Here is a 17,276-nt window from a genome sequence, read left to right as displayed (position 1 = left end):
ATGCCTATATCTGTGTCTCCCCCTCCTTTTACTCCTCCACCTCTTTTATTTTCGCATGACTATATGTACTTGTCACTTTTCCATGTGTTAGTTATGTCTTCTGAGCAGTTTGTCAGCTTTTGGACACCTTTGAAGGTGTTTTCTATGTGTTTCTATGTGTTTTTGTTTGCCTGCCATTGGTTTTAACGGTGTTCGAAGGTGTTCGACGAACAGTTCGACGAACAGTTCGGCGAACACACGGGTGTTCGACGAACCGAACCGAACTCGAACACTACGGGGGTGGCTCAACACTATTCGTGACGCCACCTGTGGAATGCGCCTAAAGGGAGCCGCCGCTGCGGAACAGTCCTCTGAAGCTGATGTTACTGCAGCAGGGATGGTGTGGCTCTCCACAGGAAGAGCTAGCTCCAGGGCAGTGTGGATATTGCAGGATGTGCTGGGCATTGTAGTGCAGGGGTTGATGGCGCAGCAAGAAACACAGAGACAAGGAAGTGCAGTCCCAGGGTCTTTACTGGTGCTGATTAAACAAGCCGGGACTAGAGTACTGGCTAGAAGTGGAAGTCCGGGCAGCCTGGAAGCAAGTAAAGAATCGTCCTTGCCAGATGAAGTTGGAGGCCTTCCCTTTCCACTAAACTCTTTGGCCCTGCTGCTTGTAGTGGTGCGGTGACTCTCGTCCCTGAGTGCGGCGTTTCTGTGCTCACCCGTATGGCAGGGAGTACCTTGCCGACTGTACCAGCGTCCTCCGTGATTCCTCTGTGCCTTTTAATTATTGGGTATCCAAGCTGGACAGTTGGAATGAACTTGCTCTGTATGCCTTGGAGGTCCTGGCCTGCCCTGCTGCTAGCGTGTTATCGGAGCGTGTTTTTAGTGCCGCTGGGGGAATTATAACTGATAAGCGTACTCGCCTGTCAACTGACAATGCTGACAAGCTGACCCTTATCAAAATGAACAAGGGCAGGATTGGGCCAGACTTCTCATCACCACCAAATGACAGCAGAGTAACATAAAGTCAAATCCACTGTGTTATTTCGGGAGGAGTATTCCCATGCACCGCTTCACACCCACACATGGGAATATGCTTCCTCATTTCGGCTGTATTTTGCTCTTCTCCTTATCCTTATCCTCAGCCTCCACCACCACTATACCACTAGGGTGACCGTGGTCCGTGTTGCCAGCATTGTAAGTTCCTCCGTCCTAATTTTTGGCAGCTTTTGCTTGGGAGGCATAGGCAAAGACTATGGGAGACCCACTCCCCAATAATGGGAATAATGTTTTTAATATGCTGTACTGCATGGCTCTTGTTTGCCAGCATTGCAAGTTCCTCCGTCCTAATTTTTGGCAGCTTTTGCTTGGAAGGCATAGGCAAAGACTATGGGAAACCCACTCCCCAATAATGGGAATAATGTTTTTAATATGTTGTACTGCATTGCTCTTGTAAGGGGCATTGCTGGTTCCTCTGTCCTAATTTTTGGCAGCTTTTGCTTGGAAGGCATAGGCAAAGACTATGGGAGACCCACTCCCCGATAATGGGAATCATGTTTTTAATATGCTGTACTGCATGGCTCTTGTAAGGTGCATTGCAAGTTCCTCCGTCCTAATTTTTGGCAGCTTTTGCTTGGTAGGCATTAGGCATAGGCAAAGACTATGGGAGACCCACTTCCCAATAATGGGAATAATGTTTTTAATATGCTGTACTGCATGGCTCTTGAAAGGGGCATTGCAAGTTCCTCCGTCCTAATTTTTGGCAGCTTTTGCTTGGAAGGCATAGGCAAAGACTATGGGAGACCCACTCCCCAATAATGGGAATAATATTTTAAGATGCTGTACTGCATGGCTCTTGTAAGGGGCATTAAAATCGTCTTGTTAAGCTACTGTGACCTCCACGTCTCTTCCAAGGGTCATTGATATTGTCTTTTTATTCCACTGCGACCTCAACCACTCTTTCAAGGGGCATTGATATTGTCTTTTTATTCCACTGTGACCTCCACGTCTCTTCCAAGGGTCATTGATATTGTCTTTTTATTCCACTGCGACCTCCACCACTCTTCCAAGGGGCATTGATATTGTCTTTTTATCCCACTGTGACCTCCACGTCTCTTCCAAGGGTCATTGATATTGTCTTTTTATTCCACTGCGACCTCAACCACTCTTCCAAGGGGCATTGATATTGTCTTTTTATTCCACTGCGACCTCCACCACTCTTCCAAGGGGCATTGATATTGTCTTTTTATCCCACTGGGACCTCCACGTCTCTTCCAGGGGGCATTAAAATCGTCTTGTTAAGCTACTGTGACCTCCACGTCTCTTCCAAGGGTCATTGATATTGTCTTTTTATTCCACTGCGACCTCCACAACTCTTCCAAGGGGCATTGATATTGTCTTTTTATTCCACTGGGACCTCCATGTCTTTTCCAAGGGGCATTAAAACCGTCTTGTTAAACCACTCTGAACTCCACGTCTCTTCCAAGGGGCATTAAAACCATCTTGTTAAACCACTCTGAACTCCACGTCTCTTCCAAGGGGCATTAAAACTGTCTTGTTAAGCTACTGTGACCTCCACGTCTCTTCCAAGGGGCATTAAAACCGTCTTGTTAAACCACTCTGAACTCCACGTCTCTTCCAAGGGGTACTAAAACTAGAGATGAGCGGTGTTCGACTCGAACTGTTCGCCAATCTCAAATTCGAGCTATTTTGGGCGGTGTTCGAGCCGTTCAACGAACCCGAACAATTTGCAAAAAATTCGCCTGTTCGAGGGTATGTTCGATAACTGTTCGTGCACCAAAATCGTAACTGGATTTTTTCACAGTAATACTGTTAATCAATGTTAATAGACAGTTTCAGTGTAGAGTGGGCGGGGGGAGGGGCAGGGGATGGATCTCTGCAGAAATAATGCCAATCTCCATTTATTTTTTCTTTCCCGCATTTACAGTGGGGTGGTGCAGTCTGTCAGCCTATCAGCAGCGCACACACGCAGCGAAGTGCTTTTTTTTCACACAAGCAAGGGCATGTGTCATTGGCTGTGTATGTCACATGTCTTTGCCCTATAAGACCCAGCCATTTTCCCAGTCGCCACCATTTTCTCACTGCTGAAGCTGAGTGTTAGATGGCACCGCTGCTGCTGTGGGCGCTATACAGTATAACTGTGTGAATTGCGAGCGAATTTGCAGTTAAATAGAGAGATAGGTTTAGGGAGTAGGGACTAGTTGTAATTGCAGCCCGTTTGAGGGCTAGGTTACAGCAGTTCCTAGCACTTTTTGCCAGGCAGGTCTGTGCCAGTGCTGTGCAAGTGTTTTTTTACAGCATTTGGCTAAATGAAGCTAAGCCAATCCTTTTGGGCCTGTAGCAGTGTCTGTTAGTCATTGGAGTAGCCTATCTGTTTTGCAAGCTACACCACCTGTGTATCTAATACCAATATTTTACTGCATCTAGCCCAGTAAATCCTTTTGGGCATAGTAGCAGTGTCCGTTAGTCAGTGGAGTAGCTCATCTGAACCAAGCTACACCACCTGTGTATCTAATAACAATTTTTTACTGCATCTAGCCCAGTAAATCCTTTTGGGCATAGTACCAGTGTCTGGTAGTCAGTGGAGTAGCCCATCTGAACCAAGCTACACCACCTGTGTATCTAATAACAATTTTTTACTGCATCTAGCCCAGTAAATCCTTTTGGGCCTGTAGCAGTGTCTGGTAGTCAGTGGAGTAGCCCACCTGAACCAAGCTACACCACCTGTGTATCTAATAACAATTTTTTACTGCATCTAGCCCAGTAAATCCATTTTGGGCATAGCAGCAGTGTCTGGTAGTCAGTGGAGTAGCCCATCTGAGCCAAGCTACACCACCTGTGTATCTAATAAAGTTGTTTTACTGCATCTAACCCAGCCAATCCTTTTGGGCTGGTACCACATTTTGGCCACTCAGCTCTGCTCGGTTTCCATCCATCGTTTTTTGTGCAAACAACTACAGAGTTGCCAATTAGTTAACCACCAAAATGAGTGGCAAAAGGCCTGCTGCTGGTGGAAAGGGGTGTTGGAAAGGGATAAAAAGGTTGTGTCCGTGGGGTAGGTGGTAAAGCAACAGTAACATCTGCAGAAAAAAGACCATATTCCAGCTAAACTAAGATGTCTACTTCTTTTCGTGGACAATGTGATACGATCCCTTTCTTACGGACACGCCCATCGCTACAAATTCCAGATGAGGCACAAAAACAGCAGGTGCTTCAACGGATATCAAGTGCTCCTTCAAGAAGGCTCTCCTCCACCTCAACTTCAACAACACAAATACTCCAGTCCTCAGAGGTGTCACCCCAATGGCACTTGCTTCCTCACAGCTCCCAAGTCTCCAGCTGCCCGTCTGAGTATGTTCTGCTCCAGAGCTTCTGTGAATCCAGACAAGGAAATGATCTGCACTGATATCCAGAATGTTTATGAGTCGGATCCAGGCCCAGATGAAGAAGGTTCTGAGCATAATGTAGACCCTCGTTCCCAAACTGTAACTCCTGTTGGTGGAGACAATGAGGAAGACGATGATGAGACTCAGATACCTGATTGGAGCAACAACTTGACTTTTCGATCAGGGCTGGAAGAGGTTGGCTCTGAGGACGACGGGTGTGAGAACACACAGGGTGATGATGATGAGGTTGGAGATCCCACTTACTGTCAACCCACAGTCAGCCAGTCGATGAGGTCAGCAGAGGAGGTGGAGGAGGATGCTATTGACGACGAAGTTAGGTTGCGCCTTCCTGGACAGAGACGGAGTACTGGAAGCACGATAACAACTGCATCCTGAATCACAACTCTGCCTCTGACCACAAGTCGTGGTGGCTCTTCAGGTCGCATGGGCTCTAAGCCTTGCATAGCCTGGGCATTTTTTGAGATCGATAAGGATGACCCAACTCATGTTATCTGTAACATTTGTCACCAAAACCTAAGTAGAGGCCAAAAAATCCATAGTTTGAGTACTTCATGCATGAACCGTCACATGGATATGAAGCATAAATTGGAAGTGGGAAGCTCACTGTGCTACAATGCGGCCTAGCGGGCCGGGCCAACCACCGTCTGCCCCATCTTGTGCATCCGCGGCCTCTTCATCCTCTGTGACTGGGGGGACAGCAGTCACACATGTTTTTGGATGCAGACCTGCCACCTCTTTAACCGCAACAGCCAGTGTGATTGGCAGGTCGTCAGTTCATTTGGAAGTGGAAACACCTGCTGGTGTTGAGCGCTCTCCAACATCGAGAGCACCACCTTTGGAACAAGGCAACATAACATGTCCGCCTGCATCTTCCTCACAGACCGGCAGTTTGACAGGGACACCCTACTCAACCCTGTCTAAGCACAACAGCCAGCCCTCGGTCCCTCAGATGTGGACAATTAAAAGACCATTTCCTCCTAGCCATGACAAAGCTAAGAGGTTGAATTTCACCATCTGCAAGCTGTTGGCTACAGAAATGCTGCCTTTCCGCCTGGTGGACACAGAGGATTTTCGAGACCTTATGTCCGTCGCAGTGCCCCAGTACCAGATGCCCAGTCGCCACTACTTCTCAAAGAAAGGTGTGCCTGCGCTACACCAGCATGTCGCACACAACATCACCGCTTCCTTTAGAAACTCTGTGTGTGACAGGGTGCATTTCACCACAGACACTTGGACGAGTAGGCATGGACAGGGGCGTTACATGTCGCTGACTGGGCACTGGGTAACTATGGTGACAGCAGGACAAGGGGCTGCTGTCCAAGTCTTGCCGTCCCCACGAGTTGTGCGTCAATCCTCTTTATCTAGAAGTTCCTCCACTGCTTCTGCCTCCTCAACCTCCTCTCGGTCCTCCACCTGCACCCAAAGCCTGTCTGGTAATGCCACCCGCATTCTAACTGCGCAGAAGGAATCCTGCACACCTCCTTACTATGCTGGCAACAGGGCTCAACGGCATCAGGCGGTGTTTACTTTGAAATGTCTGGGAAATGTGAGTCACACAGCTGAGAAGTTGTGGTCAGCTCTGGAGACCGAGTTTCATGAATGGTTGTCTCCATTGAACCTGCAGCTAGGGAAGGCTGTGTGCGACAATGCTGCAAACCTGGGTGCGGCCCTTCGCCGGGGCAATGTCACACACGTGCCTTGTATGGCTCACGTGTTGAACCTGGTTGTCCAGCAATTTTTAGCCCACTATGCCGGACTAGATGGCCTTCTGCAGAGGGCACGGTCGCTGTGTGCTCACTTCCGCAACCGTGGAACTTGATGCCACTTAAGTGGTGTCTGTGCCACAATTTTTGGAAAAAATGGAGACTCTTTTTGGAGTCCCCTTGCTGTGTTTTACATGATTTTGGCATCGTCAATTCCAGGTGGGTCGGGTCGTCCCCCCCCCCTTTTAACCGTAAGAAACTACATACACTATGGCTTGGGGTAACACAGATGGTTGAGTCTGAAGAGCTGTTTACTCATACTATAGCCTGGGAATCAGAGGTCAGCTCCAAAGCTTCAGTGTCTGCTAGTCAGCGTAGTAGCCCAGCTGTGAAGCAAGCGACACTGCCTGTGTATCTAATAACAATATTTTACTGCATCTAACCCAGCCAATCATTTTGGGCTAGTAGCAGTGCCTTGTAGTCAGCGGAGTAGCCCATCTGAAGCAAGCTACACCGCCTTTGTATCTAATAACAATTTTTTACTGCATCTCTAACCCAGCCAATCATTTTGGGCTAGTAGAAGTGTCTGGTAGTCAGCGGAGTAGCCCATCTGAAGCAAGCTACACCGCTTTTGTATCTAATAACAATTTTTAACTGCATCTAGCCCAGGCAATACTTTGGGCCTAGTAGCAGTGGCTGCTAGTCAGCGGAGTAGCCCAGCTGTTTTGCAAGCTACACCACTGTAGATCTAATTACAAATTTTTAACTGCATCCAGCCCAGGCAATACTTTGGGCCTAGAAGCAGTGTCTGCTAGTCAGTGGAGTAGCCCAGCTGTTAAGCAAGCTATACCACCTGTGGTTTGGACACTTAATTTTTTCAAAGGAAACACTTCGGGCCCCCGGGACACTCAGTGAAGAGCATCGGGGAGGCGCCCCAAGGCAAGGGGGCTGGGACTGGTGGTAGCACGCCTTGCGGCGGACCGCCAAGCTCGATCCTTATAAAAGCTTTTTAACTGTAGCAGCTTAAGTGGACGCTACTGGAGCTGGAATTACCGCGGCTGCTGGCACCACACTTGCCCTCCAATAGATCCTTGTAAAAGTATTTAAAGTGTACTCATTCAAATTACAGAGCTTAGACCTGCCTCCACTGCGGGGGGTCTCGACCCACCAGCGGACAGGCACCAGTATTGGGAGAGGGGGGCTGGCCGTCAGGGTCCACCACGGGTCTGGCACAAACCCGGCGACACGGAGGTCGCACAGGCAGGAACGGCCTGGCCATGTCGGCTTCGCACTCCAGCGTAGTCCCTCTGCCCACTCGCGCCCGTAACCTCAAAGGAATGCACAAGCTGCTTTTCTTCCCAGGGCTGTTCCCCGCCCAGCAGGAACGTGGGGGAGCTCAGGTCGGCCTTCCACCGTACTCCCTTACCTCCCTCGCCCTCTTTCCTTCTTCCGTTCTCCATCTAACCCAGGGGTCTCAAACACGCGGCCCGAGGGCCGCATGCGGCCCCTGAGACTGCTTGATGCGGCCCGCAGGCCCCGGAGCCTCCCATAATGATTGCGGCCTGGTCCTGAGGGCCGCCGAAGTCAGTTATTCTTTTAAGTTGAATGATCTACAAATTAGGGACCAGCATGGGCCAGTACTCAATATGGGGACCAGGATGGGCACATTACTACAATATGGGGACCGGGATGGACGCATTACTACAAGATGGGGACCAGGATCAGCACATTACTACAAGATGGGGTCCAGGATGGGGCACATTACTACAAGATGGGGACCAGGATGGGCCATTACTACAAAATGGGGACCAGGATGGGCACATTACTACAAGATGGGGACCAGGATGGGAACATTACTACAAGATGGGTAGCAGGATGGGCACATTACTACAAGATGGGGACCAGGATGGGAACATTACTGCAAGATGGGGACCGGGATGGGAACATTACGGCAAGATGGGGACCGGAATGGGCACATTACTACAAGATGGGGACCAAGATGGTCACATTACTACGAGATGGGTACCAGGATGGGCATATTACTACAAGATGCGCACAAGGATGGGCACATTACTACAAGATGGGGACCAGGATGGGAACATTAATGCAAGATGGGGACCGGGATGGGAACATTACGGCAAGATGGGGACCGGAATGGGCACATTACTACAAGATGGGGACCAAGATGGTCACATTACTACGAGATGGGTACCAGGATGAGCATATTACTACAAGATGCGCACAAGGATGGGCACATTGCTACAAGATGGGGACCAGGATGGGGAGCATTACTACAAGATGGAGACCAGGATGGGGAACATTACTACAAGATGGAGACCAGGATGGGCACATTACTACAAGATGGGGACATTACTACAAGATGGAGACCAAGATGGGGGACATTACTACAAGATGGGGACCAGGATGGGCACATTACTACAAGATGAGGAACAAGATGGGCGGTATTACTACAAGATGCAGACAAGGATGGGGATATTACTACAAGATGGGGAAACTACTACAAGATGGGGACCAGGATGGGGAACATTACTACAAGATGGAGACCAGGATGGGCACATTACTACAAGATGGGGACATTACTACAAGATGGAGACCAGGATGGGGAACATTACTACAAGATGGAGACCAAGGTGGGGAACATTACTACAAGATGGAGACCAGGATGGGCACATTACTACAAGATGGGGACCAGGATGGGGACATTACTACAAGATGGAGACCAAGATGGGGGACATTACTACAAGATGGAGACCAGGATGGGCACATTACTACAAGATGGGGAAACTACTACAAGATGGGGACATTACTATAAAAAGTTGGCCAGAATGACTATATGGCGCTAATTGTAAGGAAAAAAATCACTGTATGTGACCAATTAGGAGACACAAAAAGGAGATAAAAATTGCAAAAGCTGTAAAACTGTAAACTTGTAAAAACTATAAAACTGTACCATAGCCCATAAAATGAATGCCATTTAAAAGAATAAAATAAAAAGCCAAAAATGTTAAAAAAAATTATCCAAACGGTGTGTAGAAAAAACAATATGGTATCATTAAAAATTTCATATCATCCTACAAAGAATGCGGCCCTTTCAATTCACATTTTTTCTATGTGTGGCCCATATACTTAACCGAGTTTGAGACCCCTGATCTAACCCTTCGGCTCTGTGGTGTCCGCTCTCCCTCCAGCTCTCTTTTTCTCACAGGTGGACTACCGCATGTATTCACACTGTGGCGAATCTTTTGGGCTCAGGCATAAGAAGTCGTCGAGGTAATGGATAATATGTGCCCCTTTAGAAACGTCCATCACGACTCATTCGAGGAAGCAACTAAATGCCTCAAATAGTGAGCAGGATCTGGAGCACCCCATGGGCAAACAGCGATCTATATAGTATGCTCCTTCCCAGAAGCAGCCCATTAAGCGGACACTATTCGGAGGCACAGGTAGTAAGTAACCGGAACGCCCCCTCAATGTCTGTTTTGGCCATTAGGGTGCCCCTTCCCAACTTCTTGACCTGCCTGATTGCCTTATCAAAGGATGTACAGTATATACTACTGTACTTGGTTCCGCGTCGATGTTGTCGTTTACTCACCTGCCCCTTGGATATGACAAATGGTGGATTAGTCCGAATGTATTGGGTTCCGTTTTTGGCATGACTCCCAACGGGGATACCACTATGTCTTGTAAGGAAAGTGTTCTGAATGGAACCGCCATTCTACCTAAAGATATTTCTTTTTTTCATTTTCTTGTCACGACGTCTGTGTGTTGGTAGGCTGATTTTAGATTTTTACTCCAACCTTTCTTGATTTTAGAAGGGCATCACATGCCTATATCTGTGTCTCCTCCTCCTTTTACTCCTCCACCTCTTTTCTTTTCGCATGACTATATGTACTTGTCACTTTTCCATGTGTTAGTTGTGTCTTCTGAGCAGTTTGTCAGCTTTTGGACACCTTTGAAGGTATTTTCTATGTGTTTTCTATGTGTTTCTATGTGTTTTTGTTTGCCTGCCATTGGTTTTAACGGTGTTCGACGAATCGTTCGACAAACAGTTCGGCGAACATACCGGTGTTCGACGAACCAAACCGAACCTGAACACTATGGGGGTGGCTCAACACTAATTAAAACCGTCTTGTTAAGCTACTGTGACCTCAACGTCTCTTCCAAGGGGCATTGATATTGTCTTTTTATTCCACTGCGACCTTCACCACTCTTTCAAGGGGCATTGATATTGTCTTTTTATTCCACAGGCACCTCCACATCTCTTCCAAGGGGCATTAAAACCGTCTTGTTAAACCACTCTGAACTCCACGTCTCTTCCAAGGGGCATTAAAACCATCTTGCTAAGCTACTGTGACCTCCACGTCTCTTCCAAGGGGCATTGATAGTCTTTTTAATCCACTGCGACCTCCATCACTCATCCAAGGGGCATTGATATTGTCTTTTTATTCCACTGAGACCTCCACGTCTCTTCCAAGGGGCATTAAAACTGTCTTGTTAAACCACTCTGAACTCCACGTCTCTTCCAAGGGGCATTAAAACAATCTTGTTAAGCTACTGTGACCTCCACGTCTCTTCCAAGAGGCATTAAAACTGTCTTGTTAAGCTACTGTGAACTCCACGTCTCTTCCAAGGGGCATTAAAACCGTCTTGTTAAGCTACTGTGACCTCCACGTCTCTTCCAAGGGGCATTAAAACAGTCTTGTTAAGCTACTGTGACCTCCACGTCTCTTCCAAGGGGCATTGATATTGTCTTTTTATTCCACTGCGACCTCCACCACTTTTCCAAGGGGCATTGATATTGTCTTTTTATTCCACTGTAACCTCCACCACTCTTCCAAGGGGCATTGATATTGTCTTTTTATTCCACTGGGACCTCCACCACTCTTCCAAGGGGCATTGATTTTGTCTTTTTATTCCACTGGGACCTCCACGTCTCTTCCAATGGGCATTAAAACCATCTAGTTAAGCTACTGTGACCTCCATGTCTCTTCCAAGGGGCATTAAAACTGTCTTGTTAAACCACTCTGAACTCCACAGCTCTTCCAAGGGGCATTGAAATGTTGTTTTTAATTGCCTCTAATCTCCACGACTCTTCCAACGGGCATTGCATTTCCTCCTAATTTTAGTCAGCTTTTGCTTTTCAATGCATAGGCGAACATTAAGGGAGACCCACTCACCAATAATGGGTAGATGGTTTTCAGTACGCAGTAATCCATGTATGTTTCAAGGGGCATTGCAGTTCCTCATAATTTTTGGAAAGCCTTCCATTCACTGCTTAGGCCAACAGTGTACAGGAGACCCAGTTGCTATAAATGGAAAAAATGATTTAGTTAAGGCCCAAGGGGCATTGGAGTGCCTCGAAATTTTTGGTAGGCATTGCACTCACTGTATGCCTTATAACTGTGTAGCCGAACCGCTCCTTTTGGTACAGAAACATATCCTACAAGACATGTGTGGTTGACTGGCCTGATATTGATGTGAATGGTCCCTGTTCCTCCTGCTCTTTCTCCTTTGCCACCACCTCATCCATCATTCACCATCACCTGAAGTTTTGTTTTAAAGGGAGTCATAGAACTGGGATAGTAGCAGGAAAACATCCAGCAATCCTCGGAGGAGGTAGGATATGTGCTAAAACGCTGACCATCTCAGGACTAGCCGCTACTATATACATGCGCTTGCATTCCAAGGAACAGAAAGCTAAGGAGATGGATGGCCTCATGATCATGAATAATTGACTCATTGTCTAAGAGGCTGACCACTGTTGCTGTCTACCTTCTGAACTTTGTGTTGAAGCCTGATTGACACAGGATCCGCAATCCTCTATGTCGGGAGGACGTGTTGCATCCCAGTGTCCAACTGTGTCCCGGCTTCCACAATATTAACCCAGTGTGAAGGCTTCAGTGAGATGGACCATCCCTGGCCACATTCACTTGTCCACATGTTTGTGGTTAGGCTGTCCTTCCCACTAAATGCACTGGGGAGGGCACTAGTAATGTTTTGGTATGCGCGCTAGTGTATAAGGCGCACCGGGACAAATAGGGGCGGCTGGGGACCGTTTATGGACACCCGGCCGCCCCCAGGCGGCTGGGAACCGTGTGTGGTTACCCGGCCGCGGGGCGGCTGGGGACCAAGTATGGACACCCGGCCGCCCCTGGCGGCTGGGGACCAAGCGTGGACACCCGGCCATCGGGCACCTGGGGACTGAGCATGGATACCAGGCCGCCGACGCAGCCATGACGTGGTGGCCAGATTCCGCCTCCACATGCCCAATTTCAAGTGCAAGCAAGCAAGCAGTATGGTATTGCAGCCTGGGGTGGGTGGGTGGCAGGCTGCATACTTGCGCTTGCATTGCAAGGAATGTGGGAGGTACAACTGAACACTGCTCTGGGACAAGGACTTGCACGGGGATAGTTGCAAGTCTGCATCTTCTGATGCGGAAAGGATCACTTCTGATGGGCACACTTTTAGGCAGTGACCTGGGTGTCAGAGATGCTTCCAGGGGTCTTCCCCATGCTGTTCCCATGTCTTTTCAGCACTGTATGCATGTGTCACACAGCACATGCCAGATAAGGTTGTAAAATGTTAAAATTACATTTCCCGGTGAATGCATTTGTCACGGTTGAAAGCAATGCAAAAGTGCAAAAACGCATAAAAAATGCTACTTGTGAACATAGCCCAAGGTGTGGAAGAGTACTTTTGTTTTTGGTTATTTATTTTACCTAATACACAAGTCTTTACCCTGGAAAGGATGTTCCTTAATATATTTCGCAGAGAAAGCAGTTTCAGTTTCGTTTTTGAACGTTTTATTGTGAGCCCGTAAAAGTGGCTTAATACCTCTGACCACGTTGTTGACAGCAGTGACCTGGAGGTCAGAAATGCTTCCTGGGACAATCCCCATGCTGTCCCCATGTCATTTGAGCACTGTCACTATCGTTTTGGGCACTTTTCAGGCTTTCTACAGACTGCCGGGGGTGCCGCCGCAAAAATGCTTGGGTCTCCCATAGACTAACTGTTAGGCGTCAGTCTGGTGCTGGATTCGAAATGGGTCCAGGACCTTCTGTGGTCTCCCATTTCAGTCCAGCCAGGGCTGATGCTGCTCAGCATCATCATCAGCCCCGACGCCTAGCTGGTCCGCAAGCACTGTTAATCTCCCAGGTAGTTGTGCCTAACAATGTTAATTAAGCCTGGGTTGCAGAGAGAGACAGTGCTTGCAGAGTCTAAGTCCAGAGTTTGCCGTACTGAGCATGTCCGTGACCTGGCGGATCATGATTGGTGGTTTGGCACCCACCTGACCCGGTGACCTGGCACCGCCTGATTGGTCCATGGGTAACGTCACCAATGGCGTGTCGGTGGGCAGGGCTTAGTCTTTAAAAGGCCCGCCCACAAACATGACGACGCGCTCAGATCATTTGAGCTGGTTGTTTGTGGTGTGCACGCTTAAACTCTTGGGCTCCTCTAAGAGCAGGCAGGTAGCTTGAGCCATATAGAGCGGGTCTGCTCAGTCCGGTAGCACGCCGGCTGAGTGCACGAATACCCGGCGGGTATCACACGCACATACTAGCGCCGTCTCCTATAGCGTAGCGCCTGTACCGAAGACAGGGCTACTGCTTCTTCTCCGGTCACAACCACTGCAAGTGCCCCATTACCCCGGTTTGCCCTCCCGGAGAAATTTTCTGGGGATAGTAAACTTTGCAGGGGTTTTATTAATGTATGCTCCATTCATTTGGAGATGATGGAAGCACGGTTCCCCTCCGAAAGAGCCAAAGTGGGTTATATCATCTCATTACTCTCTCACAGGGCTCTGGAGTGGGCTACTCCCCTATGGGAGCGGAATGACCCGGTTGTAATAAATGCGGGTCTATTCCTTAAGACTCTAAAAAGTGTTTTTCTGGGTCCTCAGGTCACGCATGATACGGCTCTTAACCCCTTACTTACCGGGGACGTATTAGTACGCATATTTGCGTACCGCCGGTTCAGTGAGGGCTCCGGCGCTGAGCCCTCACTGAACCGAGCACATGTCAGCTGATTCTTACAGCTGACATGTGCCCGCAACAGCCGCGGGTGGAATCGCGATCCACCCGCGGCTGTTAACCAGTTAAATGCTGCTGTCAATCTCCGACAGCAGCATTTAACGCGCGCTTCCGGGTAGCGCGTCATAAGCCCCGCCCACCGGCGACCCCGTCACGTGATCGCGGGTCGCCGATGGGCGTGCATGACAACCCAGGGTCTGCAGCAGACGCCTGTGGTTGTCATGATCTTGTCGCTATGAGCGCCACCTAGTGGTCGGCGCTCATAGCACAGGACCATTTCTGCTGCATGCAGGGGACCTGCTCGTCCCCTGTATGCAGCAGAGGCGATCGGACAGTTGCTGCTTCTAGTCTCCTATTGAGACTATAGAAGCATGCAAAAAGTAAAAAAAAAAAGTTTTTAAAAATATAAAAAAAAATAAAAAAATATAAAAGTTTAAATCACCCCCCTTTCGCCCCATTCAAAATAAAATATATATAAAAAAAAAACCCACATACACATATTTGGTATCGCCGCGTTCAGAATCGCCCGATCTATCAATATAAAAAAAGAATTATTCCGATCGGTAAACGGCGTAACGAGAAAAAAATTCTAAACGCCAGAATTACGTTTTTTGGTCGCTGCAAAATTGCAATAAAATGCAATAACGGGTGATCAAAACATCAGATCTACCCCCAAATGGTATCAATAAAAACGTCAGCCCGGCACGCAAAAAATAAGCCCTCAACCAGCCCCAGATCCCGAAAAATGGAGACGCTACGGGTCTTAGAAAATGGCGCTATTTTTTTATTTTTTTTTTTACCAAATTTTTGAATTTTTTTTCACCACTTAAATATAAAAGAACCTATACATGTTTGGTGTCTATGAACTCGTAATGACCTGTAGAATAAGAAGAGCAGGTCAGTTTTAGCATTCAGTGAACATAGTAAAAAAAATAAATAAAAAACAACTGTGGTATTGCACTTTTTTTGCAATTTTACCGCACTTGGAATTTTTTTCCCGTTTTCCCGTACAGGATATGATAAAACTAGTAATGGCGTTGAAAAGTACAACTCGTCCCGCAAAAAATAAGCCCTCACATGGCCATATTGACCAAAAAATAAAAACGCTATGGCTCTGGGAACAAGGGGAGCAAAAACGAAAATGCAAAAACGAAAAATGCTCCGGGGCTTAAGGGGTTAAGCTCCTTGCGTTGGCTCAGGACCCTAGCGGCTGAACTGGATTGGTCTGAGCGGTAGCTTATCCCGGTGTTCTGGAAGGGTCTGGCTGGGCATATTAAAGATGCTTTATCTACCAGAGAAATCCCAACCTCTCTGGAGGAGTTAATATCTCTCGCTGACCCTATTGACTTGCGTCATGCGGAACACAAGTTAGAGGTGGAGGTTGCCAAACCTCAATATCTATTGTCACCATCCGCCTTTAGACCCATTTTCAAACCCAAGACTCTCGACCCGGAGCCGGAGGCTACGGATATATCCCGGTCTAAGTCTAGTTCCTCTCGTTCCCGATCTGCACATATCTTGGAGCGCCCCGTAAATAAGGGTTCCAAGCAGTCGGTAAAACGAGTAGGTCTTACCACCGTTGGAGGAGGTGTATTTAATTCCGGGACTTCTTCCTCCAAATTATTACAAAATGTGACACTGTCCTTTGGTAAAGCTGCAGTCACTGCCAAGGCGTGGGTGGATTCTGGTGCTGATGCAAATTTTTTATCATCTACATTTGCCCAGAGGCATGCCATCCCTATTGAGTTACTCTCCAGACCAATGAACATTAGTGTTGTCAATGGTTCACTCCTGGACGTGCAAATCACCCACCAGTCGAGTCCTCTCACCATGTCATTCCCTCAGGGCCACTGGGAGGTCATCTCATTTCTTATTATTCCCGGTGGTTTAGACGAGGTGTTATTGGGTCTCCTCTGGCTACGTTGTCATACTCCACACATTGACTGGAATACGGGGAGAATTTCTTCCTGGAGTGAGAATTGTGCATCTCAGTGTAAGGTCAAAGTCACCCGGAGGGTAGTCTCTGATTCCCCTACCATTGTGGCATCCGGTACAGATTCTTTGTCTGTCCCCAGGACTCGGGTCTTGTCAGATTATGTCGTAAAGAACTCTCAGGAACAGAGGGTGGCGGCAGTGTCCTCTAACCCGGTTCCGTCGGGGAGGACGTTTGTTTCACCTAATCTACAGAATATGGTGCTCGCCTGGGCTCATGCCCCTAAGATAGGAGCCCACCTGGGGGTCAAACGTACTACTAAGTTCCTTCAACGGTCCTATTGGTGGCCCCGGTGGTGCCAGGACGTCAAGGACTTCGTAAACGCGTGTCCCATCTGTGCGAGAGATAAATCTTTCTGCCAGAGACCGGCGGGTCCTGTCCCTCTGTCACCCGTGTAGGATCCCACATATGGAGAACCAGTTGTCATTTCTTGCCATCCTGCTTCCCACCCCAAAAAAGGGAACCCTGTACACCAGAGGAGTCACAGTTCAGTGAATCCTTTCTGTGTCCCGGTGGACCACATTCTTGCCCCCCGGCTCATGGAGGAAAATGAGCGTCAAGTGGATAGTGATGTTAGAGGGGGGGATAATGTTAGGCGTTGGTCTGGTGCCAGATTTGAAATGGGTCCAGGACCTGCTGTGGTTTCCCATTTCAGTCCAGCCAGGGCTGATGCTGCTCAGCATCATCATCAACCCCAAAGCCTAGCTGGTCCACGAGCACTGTTTATCTCCCAGGTAGTTGTGCCTAACAATGTTAAGCCTGGGTTGCAGAGAGAGACAGTGCTTGCAGAGTCTAAGTCCAGAGTTTGCCGTACTGAGCATGTCCGTGACCTGGCGGATCATGATTGGTGGTATGGCACCCACCTGACCCGGTGACCTGGCACCGCCTGATTGGTCCATGGGTAACGTCACCAATGGCGCGTAGGTGGGCAGGGCTTAATCTTTAAAAGGCCCACCCACAAACATGGCAGGGCTACTGCTTCTTCTCCAGTCACACGTCTCCCTGCGGTTCTTGGAGATTGTGTGAACCACTTTAGCGCCATTCCCAATAGCGTAGCGCCTGTATCAAAGACAGGGCTACTGCTTCTCCCACGGTCGCACGTCTCCCTGCGGTTCTTGGA

This window comes from Phyllobates terribilis, unplaced genomic scaffold, assembly GCF_046119375.1.
Source record: "Phyllobates terribilis strain yellow unplaced genomic scaffold, ASM4611937v1 Scaffold_2__4_contigs__length_985480577, whole genome shotgun sequence".
Lineage (NCBI taxonomy): Eukaryota > Metazoa > Chordata > Amphibia > Anura > Dendrobatidae > Phyllobates > Phyllobates terribilis.
This window is presented reverse-complemented; position numbering follows the sequence as displayed.